Source organism: Diorhabda carinulata, chromosome 2 (assembly GCF_026250575.1).
Source record: "Diorhabda carinulata isolate Delta chromosome 2, icDioCari1.1, whole genome shotgun sequence".
NCBI classification, from domain to species: domain Eukaryota; kingdom Metazoa; phylum Arthropoda; class Insecta; order Coleoptera; family Chrysomelidae; genus Diorhabda; species Diorhabda carinulata.
In genome coordinates this window covers 1,442,330-1,459,214 of record NC_079461.1, presented here as the reverse complement: position 1 = coordinate 1,459,214, position 16,885 = coordinate 1,442,330, and the positions used below count along the sequence as shown (strand labels likewise).

The 16,885-nt window shown below is 31.5% G+C and overlaps 1 protein-coding gene and 1 non-coding gene across 3 annotated transcripts in view; one reads left to right on the top strand and one right to left on the bottom strand.

Moving 5' to 3' along the window:
- The window catches only part of LOC130903441 (netrin receptor UNC5C), a 296,118-nt gene that overhangs the window by 239,574 nt on the left and 39,659 nt on the right, over positions 1 to 16,885 (bottom strand). The gene's annotated exons all lie outside the window — the stretch shown is intronic.
- Positions 4,454 to 4,526, top strand: Trnak-uuu (transfer RNA lysine (anticodon UUU)). Its single transcript has one exon. It is a non-coding gene; the product is annotated as a tRNA-Lys (tRNA).

The window sequence follows — 16,885 nt, the reverse complement described above, 5'->3', positions numbered from 1 at the left end:
CCTAAAAAACAGGCCGTCACATGGGCGATAAAAATTGTACATATAAAAATGAATTTTATTAAAATATTTCTCAAAAACATGAAAAATTATGTATTAGCATCGGGAAATAGGATTTGTTTCTATTCATATACATAAAAAAATAAAAGAAAAACAATAATTTAAGAGAAAAGTGCGAAAATTTTTAAAAACAAGATTTTTTAAATGGATTTTCAATATCTGTTTATTAAACGATTTTAGTGGAACTCAACCGCTTTTTCAATTGTAAAAAATCGTTGACCTCGCAATTTATTTTGGATCTGTATGAATAACAAGAAATCATTGGGTGCCAAACAAGGACTGTATGGTGGATAAACCTGTTCAAAAACGTTTTTGTTTGAACTGTAGAAGTGTAAACGCTCGCAATTTCGTGGTGGAGAATGATTCGTCTTCTACTATTGATTTTTTCGAAAAACTTTCGTTAGATTTGGCTTGTCTTGGAAGACAGTCGATTGTTGTTTAATTTCCATCCTTGATTAGTCGCCTGCCATGATCCTATAAACGTCTTTCGATTTTTTTCCGTATTTCTTTACAAAAATCGACACGAATTCTTTTTTTTTTTTGGACGATTTCCACGACATAGAAAATCTGTATCCGTAAACTCAAATAGCATTCATATGACAACACGATCTGATTAGTTTATGATGACAACGACATATTTGACATATTTAAGTCAGTGTTGCCATATCTCAAAACTTGAATAGCAATCCGCGTTTGATAATCCACGTCGAAAATCATCGTTCTAAAGTTTTAGCGATTAAATCCATTTTTTGACCAAGATGGATGTTTCAAGAATCTGTAGATAACTTAAATAGCATTCGTATGACAACACAATTAAAAACTTTTGAATGGAGATGTCAAATCACACCAGTAATTTAAATCAACACAAATTTAAACTAATGCAAATTTAACGCCCTGTATCTCGAAAAGTATTAGTTATAGCAATATGAAAATATGACATATTATAAAGTAATTCTGCACTTTTTCGTTGGATAAAACAACAAAATTATAGAACAAACAGTTTGGGAGAAATCACGAAGACAATAAAATTCATGATAAAAATAAGGATAGAGCTTTGATTAAATTTCTAAGCTCTATTATACGTTCAAATTAATATTTTTGGGATCAAGAAAGAAGAATAGATATAATTTTATGAAAAAAAAACAAAAAATAAAAGAGTTGTGTATTCGAAATTGACGATAATTGATTCAGAAATAAATATAAATAGGAACAAATCATATAAAGTCGTATAAATGATAATAATTAATAAATGTCGGGCTTTGAATGCTTTCAAAGACAAGTTTAGTCATTTTTGTGTGATTCTTAGTAGGATTCGTAGCTTGGCAAACAGATGTTATTTCTGTAAGTGATACTTCGCTATAGGTGGTTCGACTTTTGAGGTTATCACTCAACTCGGGATTACGAGTTTCTTTTTTTGATAAAGTCACTCACCCCGAACCCAAATCATCAATCAAAGATGATAAAATCACAATATTAGTGATTAATGTAAATAAATCGACACAGTAATCCCCTAGAAAGATTTATCTTATATTATATATATATATATATTAAAAAAATTAGTTTTTTTTTCCAAGGAAGGATAGTTTTTTGTATTTGCTTTGAGATTTATGAAATGCGTGTGTTTGAAAACAAACAAATGTTTCATTTCAACGAGTTTACGAAATATAGTGAAACAAATTTAACACAATAAAAAATATCTATTATAAACAACTCATTCAATGAAATAATGTTTCTCAAGCAATTAAAAAAGCAATTCATCATCGACCCACTACTATCCCACGCTCTATTAACCCTATCGAAGGCCTTTTCAAAGTTTACAAACATCACATACAAGTCCATTCTATGTTCATAGAACTACAGTTCGTAACATCATTTAATATCGATCTACAGGCGATGAAATCTTGCTGATAGTTCACGAGATTTTTTTTCAGAGTATCCATTCTTCATTAAATCATATGTAAGTGCTTTACAATGGTTAACATCTCAGTATTATAGCGCATTTGCAACCATCAGTTGGTCAACTGGAGCTTCGTGTTGAAAAATTTGCGTTGGCTGCACTGACAGTTCAATTTTAACCAATCAAATCCGAGTGAACTGACATTTGCCACGGGGAAATGTCAGTCAAATGTCGAAGCCTAGTTTCCACGTGTAGTTTCAATATTATATAAATTAAAAAAGAAGAACTAATATCTTTCCAAAGTAGCCTGTTTCGTAGAAGATAATGACGACATCGTTCAAATTATTCAATTAATTTAAAATAATGTAGTTAGTTTTAGAAGTTAATTCATAAAACATAAGCCAATGTAAACAAAGATTGAGGTTAGAGAGTGCATTTCAACCCTGGGTTGATATTTTAAACTGAGCTTTCGTTTTGGTCTCAATTTTACAAACTAGGGAAAAACTAAACTAAAGTTTAAACACTAGTTTAAACCTAGATAACTTTATTCTATAGTTAAACATACATTTTTCTGCCAGTTTTCACAAATATTACCAAAATTTGTCAATATTTGTTTTAGAGATGAAAATAACAAATAATAGTTTCAAAAAATGTGAAAATACTTTTTGTTTTTTTAGCGCTTCGACAATGTAGCTTTAATTTCTTCATCATCATCATCGAGTTCATCTAATTTAAAGTACAATACTTCAATAATTCTAATTAATTAATATTGTAGAAATGTTAATAATTTGAAAAAGTTCATCCGTTTCATGTTGAACTGAAGTTTAAACTACCCCCAGACCAACCGTAACGCCATCTATGAAACGTGAAAAAAACGGTATCTGTATGGTTTCAAACAGTGTCAATATTAAAGAATTTTACAAAAATTTACAATCGTAGTGTTTTATTTTCAATAACTTATCTGTTTTCTTACTGTTTACTTCAACCAATTAGAAATATCCCGTATGTAGTTGAGGTTATGTCTAAAAGTGTGAAGTTTGCACCGGAAAAGACAGTGACAACAAATCTAGTTAGTATCGTGAAGATAGCAACAAATTTTCGTGGAAATTATGGTTATTATGAACGTCAGAGTTGATGTTTTATGTGTTTTTAGTTTTCCATTTAAAGAGTGTTGTGAAATCGGTTATACAAGCGGAAGGAACGTTAAAGTGAACATCCATAGACAAACAGTTGTTTTCGTTCTGTTTGTATAATATATCTAAGCATAATTATTTTTTATTACTTTTTCTTTGTGACTTATTTTATTGAGTACCATTCAATGATGGTACAATTGTGTTTGTTCTTTACTTAGAAGTTAAACCCTCCTTTGTTATAAGGAAAAAATAAACAAAAGACGATCATAAACCTATTGTATTTGCCTACCACACCTCGTATCTTCTATATAAGCGGCTTTCGGTGATTACAACAAAAAAATATATTCGTTATAAAGGTGGTAAGTACGACAGTCACATACGGAGTGCTCAAAATAAAAGACTTTAAGAAACAGAAGAAGAGGTTAGGTTAGGTTAGCGAAAAAAAGCTGAAATTTTCGTCAAAGCTTGTAGTTGATTACTAAGACAGCTTTGTTTGTACCCCAATCTCATTCAAAGTTGATTGATTTGTGAGAAAATTTCGAGTTAGATTACTCTAACTTCTGTCGAGATATTTTGAGTCATAACGATTAAAATAATAGTGAAAAACGTATATTCAAACACATTTCACATCAAATATTCAATAAAAATAATAATTGAAACGAAAAAAATCGTCTTGACAAAAGTTTATTCAAGATAGAACGGTATAACCTCAAATATATTACTTAGTTTAAAAGAAAGAGGGACATGCTGTATAATGTAGCAATTATTAAAGTAAGAATGGTACTGAGACAAGTATTAGCATCAAAACAGGTGAAAGAATAAATACTTAAAACGTGCCTTTATTGTGAGAAATAACACGGACAAAGATTTCATATCAGACAATTAATTTTCTAATATATTCGAATTGAATCCCTTAGAAGCACGTCACTGTTATTAAAAGCAATATCTTTTACATGGTCCAAACAATCGGATCACAAAAACAAAAACGCCCTTACACGATTTACATTACTTAACCTAAGTAAACAGATATGATTTTTTTTTTGAAAGGCAAATAATAATAAACAAGGATCTATCTAAAAGATGTCTCAGGTAACTCGATATAGTAGGAAACTTTCGCAAATAACCGGAGGTTATGTTTTCGAGGAGGGAGAAAGTTTAGACGAAATTGTAGACGCCACATTCCGGAACAGAATTTACGTCTAAAATGATTAATGTAGAATGTAAATTGATGCCGAGGATATTGTTTTTGAATTATTTGAAATAATTGATGCTGTAAAAGTTGGGATAATTATAAAAATTTAATAAAAGATGAATAAAATATTATATTAAGAATATGAATATATCAATTTGTTGTTTGGATTAACAAGCCCGGGTAGCTCAGTCGGTAGAGCATTGGACTTTTAATCCAAGGGTCCAGGGTTCAAGTCCCTGCTCGGGCGGCTATAATTTTTTTTTTGTTTTTTTTTGGAAAAATTGTTATTAATACTCTTTATATGACATCAAAGTGTTTTTCTAATACGCGGATATGCTATTAAATACGAAGAAATTGACACCTCGTTTATGTTATCCATTAACCAGTTTTTTTTTTTCATTTTTTTGTACAAAAGTCACAGCTCTGTTAAATATATTTTACGAGCTATCAATGGGACGTAGAAAAAACATTGAAAGAGGAAATTAACACTTGAAGAACCATTAAAAAGTGTCTTCTTGGCGAAAAAAACAGTCAAGTGCTTGTTTGATTGAAATTTTTTGTTAAATTTTATAAAAAATCAAATCAAATCGACGATTTATTCTTCTCAGTCGATCGTCTTCTAACACGAAAACAGAAATAACAATAAAATACTAAAAAAAAAATCGTTAAAAGACATTAAAAAGCACTTAGCACTCACGACCCACTAAAAGGTTTCATTTGGAGCCTTCTTGGTGGTATTTAATATATCTATATATATATATATATATATATATATATATGGGGCGTTTAAAAACATGTGTTTTGAAAGAATTTTCGGAAACTGTATGGACCATTTATCAGTTCTTACGGCCTAAAGCTTTTATATTTGTTTTCAACATGTGATAATTGACTGTCTCTAGCTAATGGTTGAGGAAATAGGGCGTGCCCTTCAAAAAGTGAATAGGGTAACAATACAATTACTCTTTTTGTCCATAAAATCGATTGCTCAAAGCACCAATCAACTCTCTGACTTATATAACTTGTAAGAGTTTGATCTTGGTACTCGATTTACAAACCTAGGGATGGAACCTATTGTGTTGGCAACCATTTCGTCACTATACGTAAATCTGATGATTAATTTCCAATTTATATATTCTTAATTACCTTTCTTTCAATTCCAAAATAACACGTTCGCTTTTCGAATTATTAATCTAAGATAACGTGTCTCTAAAAGAAGGCATATTAAAAAGGAAATTTTCATTAAAAAATTTTTTAGCTACGCCACTGATGGAGACAATAAATGCCGGTCGTAATGGATGCGGAACAAAGAACATTCTGTATTTTTGTAAATGGTCCTAGACCAGCATGGAATTGACGTTTAAAATTAGGAAAAAAAAGCGATAAAAGAAAGGCAGAAATATTACGAACTGTCCATATTAAAGTAGAAGTTAACGTGTGATACTTTCCAGTCTACGAATCGTTCTAGTGGAGAATGTGCAATAGTGAATTAACTGTGAAACATCCCTTAATTGACTGTATAAATCATGACAATGAAAGATTCACCTGGAAGTCTCCTTGAAGAAGAATTTAGCCCATCGATTTTCCATCAATCGACGCGGTCTCTCCATTATCGTCCTCTTGATCTGGTAAAACGTTCTATATCCTGAATTTTCAAATCTTCTTTCATACTTTCGCTCCTTATTTAATCTCCTAGGGTCCTAGGACTTGCTATTTGTCAGTTTTGGCAACACTGCGAGACCAGGACAATACGACAACGCGCCTACCAATACCGCGCAATCTGCGAAGCAGTATTTGGCCAGTAAACGTACTCCAATGCTCCCGTACTCACCAGATTTGGCACCGTGTGACTTTTTTTGGTTCCGAAGATAAAATCTCCTTTGAAAGGGACCCGATTTGAGTCGATGGAAGAGCTCCTAAAGACCCTCAACAAAGAAGACTTCCAGAACTGTTTTTATCAATGGAAAAAACGTATGGAAAGGTTTGTGGTGAGGGAAAGGGAGTATATTGAAAGGGATACATTCGAATTTAGATTAATTTTTATAATAAAACCCTTTTTACTAGCCAGTCTCGTTATTTAATAGCCTGACCTCGTTTATTTGTTTCAAAAAAGGTTTTCGACTAATTTTAAGTGTTTATCATAATATTTTGATAAATTAGAAACGTCAATTTCTATCTATCTTTTAAAAATTATTAAAAAAATTAATTTTGTAACAGAAAAGACCTAAATTTAGAAACATAAACATATAAAAAAAGTCTAAGAAATTAAAAAAAATTATTTATTTATAAATATGGGGTACCCCAGGTAATAGGTAACTGTCTTTGATAATACGGAGGTACTGATACCCTTTACTAAACTACAGGCTTCAATTGCACGCGCCTATAAGCCCATTTCCATGCCCAATACGCATGTAAAACTATCGATTCGGAAAACTTCTTACTAGATACGATTTACTTGAATTACGTCTTCCCCTCGTATATTTTAATGATAGTCTTGTGATAATGACATATTTATTATGCTGTAACCGCGCATACATGCATAAAAACCGTTTATTAACGTTTATTAAATTTGCATATTAAAATTATTAAAACAGAATTGTAAATTACACATTGTATAATGTTTTTATCGCATATATTAAGTTCGACTATTGTTTATTCAACAAGTCTAGGTGGTTTCGTGAAACGTCGATCGATAAGTTTATGAAAAATGATTATCTCGAACCTATAAAAGAGTTACTGTACCTTACAGGGTGATAATAATACTTCTTTATCAAACAGAAGTTATTATTTACATGTCTTCGTTCCAGTTACGGATTGGTAACGACAACAAATACCTACTTCGATATTTTTTTCTCTAGATTGTCACTCCGCCTTTACTCCGTATCCGAATCGGAGAAATCCGCTTGAGATTTTTTAATTTACGTGATTTCCAAAAGTTGTTTCGTTTTTGAAGTTTTTGATTGACTGGTATATCACGCGAGTGACTGTCTCCGGTTTCTAGTTCATTATTCGAATAGCTACTTACTCGCTGACGGTGCGCGTATCGGCACGCTCTCCTTTCCTTTCACCAATGACGGAGAGCGTGCCGGCGCGCCCGTTTCCTTTTACTTTACAACTCGACACCAAACTATCCGTTACAACCAAAGGACTGTACAATACGCCGTTTGCCATTTTAAAATTGGATAAGTGAAAGTTTTTTTTTTAATTGAATTTAAGGTAAGTTTTCATTGATTTTACTTTTGTTATAGCTATTAACTTTTAAATTCTATCTGTATATAAATAAAATCATGTTGAAAAACAACTAACAACTAAAATTTTTCTTATAAAAAATATTTATTTCCCACATTTCGTTCAGTATATTGTATAAAACTATTTTTTATAAATAACTTCGCAAGTTGTATATAAAAATGCTTGTAAATTGGACCAAACATTTATTTTTGAGACCATTTTCAGAATTATCATCATTTTTACATTATTTGTTTTGTTTTTTTTTTTAGATTTTTCTATTTTCACTTCATACCTTTCTAACTTTAAAAAACAATATCGTTTCTATATTATTCATAGTGTATTTTTGTTAATTTTTTTAAACGACTTTATTTGGGGTTTATTGGAACGGTTCAAAAATTTTCAAAATTTAATTTATATAAATTTCCTTATGTTAATTTTAGTAAATAAGTTTTTGAAAAATTATACATATAATAAACGTTTTATAAAAAAAAAATTAAAAGGTTACATTACATTACATTTTCTGCAAATGTCGTTTTTGATTTTTTTTATTGTTAGTTTAATTTCTCGGTCTTGAAACCAACAACGAATTAGCTACAAGAGTTACAAGGTAATTTAGGCCACCCGCTATACAGGTGAACTGATCCCTTTACCACTGACGGAGAGCGTACCGAGACGCACCCGCTTAATTATCGGAAATAGGATTTTCTAAATCATGTTTTTACTTCAGAACCAAATGTGAAGAGATTATTACTGATTTGATACGTATTTTTAATTGTTTTGATAACAAAATAGCAATATATTTTTTTTTCATTCTTTGTTTCTGATATACTAATACATTTAGCAGCTAGAGCTCTGAAATATTATTATAAATGAAAAAAAAAAATACAATGAGAGATATTCTCCTACACATTTTACATTAATTGATCTCCATATAATTATTATTTTGTGTGGGATATTGTGGTTTAATTGAATATTAATCAAGTTTTAAAGTGTGGGTTAATACAAATTAAATTTACATATAAATAATGAAAATTAATATAAAAACATTATTGTTGTAGTTGATAAGCAGCCGTTCACAAAAAATTAGAGACGATCTCTGAAGATTATAACATCAGGACCGAAACAAATAACGTCAATCGACAATTTGTTTAAAGCTTTATACTTAGAATTCAAACAAAGATCAATATTTTAACTATGAATGGGGCTGTACTGTAAAATTTTGGTCAGCTCTGGATAGCCCGTCAAATGAATTGCTCTCTTCTGTATTGAGCATCTTCAGGGTATGCTTGGGAGCCAATATTCCAAAGATGGACAAAGCTGGGGCTTGTAGAGGATTAGAATCTGTCGAGAAGTCTATAGCTTTTTGGTCTTAGAGAGAACTTCGAGTTTTTTTGAAGTTGTCTTGGTTAAATCGACCACGTGATTGTACCAGAATATATTGCTTCCAATTTCAACACCCAGCAAGCGAATTTGCGCCTATGGTAGTATTTTAGGTCCAAATTTTGAGCTCAAGTACCAACTTTCTTTGTGAAAAATATTAATTTTGGTATTTGCTGCGTTAAACTCAATCAGATTGATTCCAACCAACTTTAGAATGTTGTTGTATAATAAAATGGATGAGAATAAAGAAAAAGGTCGAATTTTGGTTATTAGTTATCAAAAAAATCAACAACAATGCTCGTTCGACATTGCAAATTCCCAATTTTGTCGATAAGATACATCTAAACATTTTGTAACTAAAATTGAATTTTTGCTTAAACCTGACAAAAACCAAATGACATTAACCTATGAATAAGAAGTCTGATATCAGAAAAAAATCAACAAATCACGTACTTTTCCACCATTTCCTCAATTTCCTTTTCCGAACCTCTCATTTTGCCGAAAACATTGTTTGATTAATAGAATTGAATTTGCGATTACAATAAAACGAAAAAGAAAAACTTTTTCCAATTTCCATTTAGATTATTAAAAAAAAATATTCATTTCAGCACTTTGTATTTTATTAATTACGTACACCATTTAACACAAACGTGACTTTTCTTCTCCATTGAAGAATCTCCAACTGGGAAATGGCCTTAATTAACATCTGCAACGAAGGCTTTTCCCTTCGTTCCGCAGTTTTAACGAAATGGAAAAAGGGTTGAATAACAAAAAAGAAACAAATTAAGTTCGGACTTTTCAATTCGAAACTTTCATTCAGTTAATACTTTGGTAAATACAGAGAAAAAATTTCACTTTAACTCAATTTAAACCGAACCAACCAGGTCATTATTTACATAATTATTATTTAGAAATATTCTTCCTTCAAGAAATTTATGTTTATCAATACTTATAATCAATTTTCGAGAGGTTTCACCAATATTATCTCACAAGAATGCGTTTAATAATAACTATGTTTATTTTTATGAGTATTAAATCTTGAAAACAGTATTTAATATGTTTGTCCTACAATAAATTGAATTTTGAATTGTAACGGTTGCAGAAGTGTTTCTGTAATTTACTAAATTTTTTTTCTATTTTCAATTTAGTGCGCCATAATTGATTGTTCGAATAGAAAATCGTTATTTTACACTACGAGACTTGGAAACTGTAATGACGGAGCACAGATGCTGAAAATTTCAAAATCATTACGCAAATTGGTAACTTTGTTAAGAAATAACTAACGAACGTGTTTGCATCACGTTCGAAACGCTGTTATTGGATATATTTTCTCATTGTGATTGATAAAAGAAGTTGTTTACATAAAACGACGTATCATTATTGAGAAAATAGAATCAATTGTCACCAAATATCAATAATCAAGGCCAAATAATACCAGAAATATTTTTTCTTGTAGAGCTTGTATCAGTGAATTTCCTGATGCAATCAGGATCAGATCTAACCATCACATCCAGGCGTTTTTACGTAATGGACGAAGGAACTAAAACCGTGGGATCATTGAGTTTGTTAACAATATCAAAGAGAAAAAAAAGCCTCAAGAATAGATTTACAAGAAGAAGGATGCACAAGATCAAATCAAAAATAGTTGGATGCAGTTTTGAAGGATTTGGAGTCCACATAAACGCAACTTGTGGAGAAGAATCGTGATTCTCCGGAGTCTACTTGAACCACTTTACAAACATAGATGAAAATTAACAATCTTTAGGCTTTGGTTTACAACTTTTTAGAGATGGATCATGGGCAAAGTGAATAAATCGTTTGAAAATGGATTGCCAATTACCTAGAAGAAAAAACAACGTCTCTACATAATTTATTAACCATTATTCTAGCTTGAAATAAGCTCTAATTTTTAAAATGATAATTTACAGACAATATTTGAATATTTGAAACAGAAACCTAAAACTACGACTTGTTTAGATAACTAGTAAGATTTATTGCGAGGAAATTTCGGGCGCCAGAACAGAACGTAATCTCCAAATGGAATATCTCGGAAATAAACTTTCGTAAAACATGTCTGAAGTAAATCAAAAGCTACATCTAGCCCGCAAACAATCACTATCATTCATTTCGAATTTTTTGATAAAAATATGAGAGTGAGTACTGCTAAATCAGACGGGCTTTTAACGGTTATCGAATTGGGTCTTCAGTTCAAAGATCCGAAGTATAAAACACGAAAAAAAGCATTTTATTTATATTTTGACCACATTTCTAACATCATCTATGATAAATACCGGCTGCAGTCAACCTTTATCTTATTTAATAACCTTGATAAAACACATAACATATCTGAAAAGCGGTTAGGTTTTCTTAGTGCCTTTAGCCTACAGGTTCTCCACCAGAGATATTAACTAAAGCCTCCATCTGTGCTTTAAAGGTTTCTACAAGGGTTTCGATTTCGGCAAACACGAAAAACTGCTGTCAAGAAGGTAGTGCGACAGGTTTGTATCCCCTCTATTCAATATTGATTCCGGAATATTTAGAAAAGCACTGGTAGAGCTATCAAAATCAACCAAGAAGCATTGGATACGCCGACGACCCAGTAATTATAACAAATAACAAATTAAGAGCAGCAAGTGAAGAATATGGATTCTTTTTGAATATTATTAGCAAAAGTTAACATCCTCCAGTGCGTCTAACGATAAAAGGTCAAGACATAGATCTGATAGAAATAGTGGAGAAGAAAAGGCATTCGACAAAGTCCCTCATAGATTATTGTTACACAGACTAGAGCATCTTGGAATAAGAGGGAATCTTTTAGTCCTAATTTCATCCTTTCTCCAGCTTAGGCAGTTCCAAGTGAAACCGAATGATCCTTTGTCATACAAGCACGAGATTCTTAGTGGAGGACCTCAAGGGTCTGTTTTTGGTTCTCTTTGTGATTTACAATAGTGATCTTGCTGTGAACATTAAAACAAATATATAATTCTTTGCTGGTGATTCAAAGTCTGCTTTTGAGCTGCAGTTAATCCAAAACGACTTGCACACAGTAGAGGAATGGATAAACACCTGGAAAATGACGCCCAAATAGTCAAGAAAGCCACTTTATATGGTACAAAAAGCTTTTAAGGATCACTAGAGCATTTAGAACGAGTTCAGCGAAGGGCTATGTGCTGTATATTTTCTGTTTTGTTCTATAGTGTAAAAGGTTTGGACTACAACCGAGGCTACCTTTGTCCGAGGTAAATTGGATAGTAAGAGGAGACCAGGAAGAAGACGGCGTTCATAATTGTACAGCCTACGCCAATAGTTTGGAGTGTCATCTCTTGATATGTTTAGAAATGTAATAAACGAAATAAGACCTGTTATTAGCCAACAATCGCAACGAATAAGATAATGAAAGACATCCCCAAGATGTACATATTTTATATTCTATGGTTGCTTTGGAGAACTATATCCAATTACCTGCGGTACATAGTTTCTGGTTAGCTCTAGGAGATGAAATTTGAATCCGCGACATATTTTTGAGATGTGAAAACAACCAAGTGTAGCAAATAACGAGGACTCGATACACCGGGTTTATTCTTTCACTAATCTAATCACTAATCACTAATCTAATCATAGTGGTAGACCCAAATGTATTATAAAAGTATAAAATAATCCTTTTCATCCTTTTTAACCAATTTAAAATGTTTGGAAAGTCGTATACTAGTGTGATTTTATTGTAAGTTAAACAAAATATTTTCTGAACAACTTATTAAGCTTCTACTGAATCTCCGTGGTTTAATCGACGATGTATCACAAAGATTTTTACAAAATTTTCATTTTTTTAGATTATGCGCAATCAAAACATATATTTGTACGTAATAATTGAAGTGATGAACAAAAATACTAATTTTAATAACTAATTTATTATAATCACGTATTATCGTATGAGTAGCCACTACTTCGATGTAATATACTGAAAACAAGTGCCCCGCGGGTTGCCTAATACTTCCAAAAAGCCAAGAATCAGCTGCCAGCAGCTTCTTATGCATGTAAATGGGATTTTCCTGTAAATATACTTGCACTGTTTTCTAGATGGGAAAATATTATACTTGGAAATAGAAAATTGTTACTTTTGTGCCAAATGCATGGAAATTACATTATAAAAATATAACATCAACATAAACATGGATTATTTAAGTAGATACTAGATATTTTCGATGAGGATTTAGTAGAAACTCTTTCCAGAAATATTTAAGGATCCAAAGAATCACAGAAAAGAAATTATAAATAAAAAATAAACATTTTAGTAAGCTTAATTATAATTTTAACTCAAAACAGTTGTTTTGGTACCAAATTGTGGTTTTAAGAAGGTTGAGTATTAGTTTTAACCTCGAAACTACCTTCTAGAATCACTAAAAAGGATACTGGGAGGGAAATAATTGATAAACAGAAGCTTTTCCAGCAAAATACTACAGCCTTATAGGGGAGCCTCAACTTTCTCTGGTCTCCTTGCGGCAACCATTCAATTTGCTGCAGAAATCTTTGGCATTAAAGTTTTTTACTAATCCTGCCCATCTGCCCCGTAGATTTTGCTCAGTATCTTTCCCTCGAAGATCAATACCAACGTTCAAAATATTTAAACAGGTTTCAATAGCAGTTAAAGTTCAAATTTCTTCATACTACGCTCATGGATCAAAATTTTGAACCATCACGTGGAAATATCTTCAAAGAGATAACGTTGGAGGAAGAGATGTTTTGGTCGTACCCAAAAATGCACCAGAATCGGACGAATAACTTTGACAAAAAATTATTATAAGAACAGAACGAATTTTGTATGATTGGTACGTGATTTTGTTTTCTGGAGTAAATTCCAGAAATGCCGAATACGGCAGCGTTTCGCTCAAATTTCATGGTAATTTAATATTTTAATTAAGTTCGAACAAGAAGTTTTACATTTTCAGTGCAAACCAAAAACCAAGCGCCTCCGCTTCATATCTCACGGCAAGACGCGTGAAACAGATGCGGAAACAAAATAAATGATAACGAAAACGGTGAAGACGAAAAGAAGTTCGTTGGGGGTGGATAAAAGGGTGGAAAATCCTAAAAATAAACCGAAAAATTATTATTCTCTTCCTAGTTCTTTGTTTCGAATACAGGATACAGGATAATTTCATTGGTTTTCGTTGAGTAATTTCCCAAATTAATAATACCACGAATCAAAACGATTTTCAAGAATTATTAACCCGAAATAAACCAGAAAAAAGAACGCAATTATATATACCGTAGAAAAAATTCATAATTTATTAATTGGTGCGCTCTAAATTAATTTTAAGAACGCTGAAAAATAGATATAAATATCTGATAAAATCGCTGTGTGCTTGGGTGGCGTGCGCTCGCTCTATCACTTCAGTTTGACGTCCACGCATTCTGGATATAACAGGGGTTCAACAAAAGTCTTCGATGTCTGAAAGGATTATGCTAAACGCAAGTTATGGAATAGTCGAGGCGATTGTTAACACAAAAAACGAAAATTAACGAAATAATTTATTGGAATCGTTGAGTCGCGATGTTCAAATCAAAATTATTATGATCTACAGAATGTCTAATATTAAATTTGTGATCGCAATATCTGGTTTTCACATTAGATTCATCTACGTATATTACTACCCGCTCCCAAAGCAGCTACTGCACTCCAGAGACCTTTTTGAACCGTCCGCGTTATTGCTAGGCTTATCTTGGCAATCTCCATAAGTTTATCAGGTGTTATCTCGAGAATTTCCAGACGTTTTGGCCGTTTCAACATCTTCAATGTCTCTGCTTTCTTTTATGTTTTGAACGATCTCGGTGTTATTACGTATGTAGCTTATTTTGGGTAGGTTTGTTAGTTCTAATAGTTTCTTTGGGAACAATTCAATATTGCTCTGCAAACAACCTCTTCTTCAGCTGCTTGCTCCATCCATGTTCGGGAGAATTCTTATTAGATTTACCTTATATTACTATGACCTACGAGAAACTTTGTTTCAGTTTTGTGTTAATGCAGTTTGTCATTATCCAGTATCCGTTTCGAGTTCTCGTTGACGTTCCCTACAAGCTTCTTGCCGCTCATATTAATGCTAATTCGTCGACGAATGCAGTGGTTGTAGAACTTTTGGTTGGTTCCAGGTTGAGGATATCGTCTTAGAAGACGTTACCCAAAGTTGGACCTGCACTTCTATTTTGACACGAAGTAACTAGATATTAAGTTGAACGGGTATTATTTATAGATGCTTCTTTATCGAAGAATGGTCTATAAGCTTTTTTGGGATTAAAACTGACACTTTGCTGACAACTGACAACTGACAACTGACAACAAATATCAAAACAAGGTCTTGGTAAGGATCTTAATAACAAAAAATAGTTTAAAGATCAAACTAACAAGAAATTAGGGTGACTTTTTCGATTGATGGTATGTTTTCACTTATAAATTCTATAATTTCGTTAATAGTTTCAAATTTGTTTGAATTATATCTTCTCAGTTGAATGTTAATGTTAATGTTTGTTTTATGAAAGATTCTGTTCCATTTTAAATTACGATTTACACGAAAACATCAATTTCTTAACAAATAGCCACGTTTCAAGGTAAGAGTCTGTTTAAAAATAGTTAATCCTACTTAATAATCTACTGATCTTCCTTTGGATGATGATATCTACGTTATGTCTTCAAAATATTCGAGTTTGTTGGTTTTTTGAACCAATCCACATCTTGTGTTTCTATTTTTTTGGTTTCGTATTAACAAGTCTTCCTGGTTACTCCAGATGTTACCAAAATATTGAGGTCTTTTGGTTTTCTATTCACCAGTTTATACGATTTTATTACCCCAATTTGGAGTACATCTAAAGTGAAGCAGTACTTTACATATCTACAGATATTTATGTTGAAATATTCAACATTTTTGGTTTCTAATTTCGTACAAAATACCCCCTAATTGGAGATATTTTTGTATCGAATGTATTTGTCGAATTTGGAACCGTACTAAACGTTACATAACAAAACACTTCTTGCTCTTCAAACTCGTTCTCTTCAATCAGATGGACGAAAGTTTTCCCATTGATGTTTTGCATGAGCTGTCATGAGAATGTTAACATTTTAATCTCTTTACAGAACTCCTTTATCTGGTTGCGCTGCATCAGTTTGTTTTCTACATGTACGTACATTCATTATGACTTTGCTATGCTATTTAACTATTTCGTGTTCGAGTACGTCAGGAACGGATTCTATATATATATATATATATATATACTTCACAACAAAATTATATCGAGTATATCATTCCAAAAGAGTAATTCGAAGAAAAGAAATTATGATTAATTTGATTTTAATCCCTTTTTTCTTGACCCAGCACTGGGATTATCCTTTCAAATTAGTGTACTTATCGTTTTAACACAGTGACATTAAATTTTTACCTACTTTAAGATTTATTTATACAAAATAAAAGCTTCCATTCAATTCAATTCAATTGTCTTTTATATTGCGTGTTTATATATTTATACAATTTGTTTTTATGAAAAAAAAAAAACCTTTATGGGACTTCTCATTCTCAATTATTCATTTATATAAAACATAAATTAAAAATAATATGAGAAAATTGGTATAAATTGTAGTTATTACGATTTTTCAAGTACGGCTCTGATATGTATTTAATAGTCTACAACATGCGCAGAAAAGCGTTACGAATGAACGTTCATGAGCTTTGAAGAAATGAAGATTAGATCTTTGCAAATAATCCATGCAAAACTCTGTTGATTTTCTTTCTTTTTGTTCGAAACGTCACGGTAGGATGATCATCATACCCACCAAGTTCGGTCAAGTGCAAGATCAATATTATTAATTTAAATTATGCAGTTTAAACATACGTTTGATTATTCAGTGGTAATATATTGTTTAGAAAGAAATTTTTTATATTTCCACATCAAATTCCCAATTAAATAAATGTTAATAAACACTAGATTATTGTTTTTATAATATGTAGGCAACCA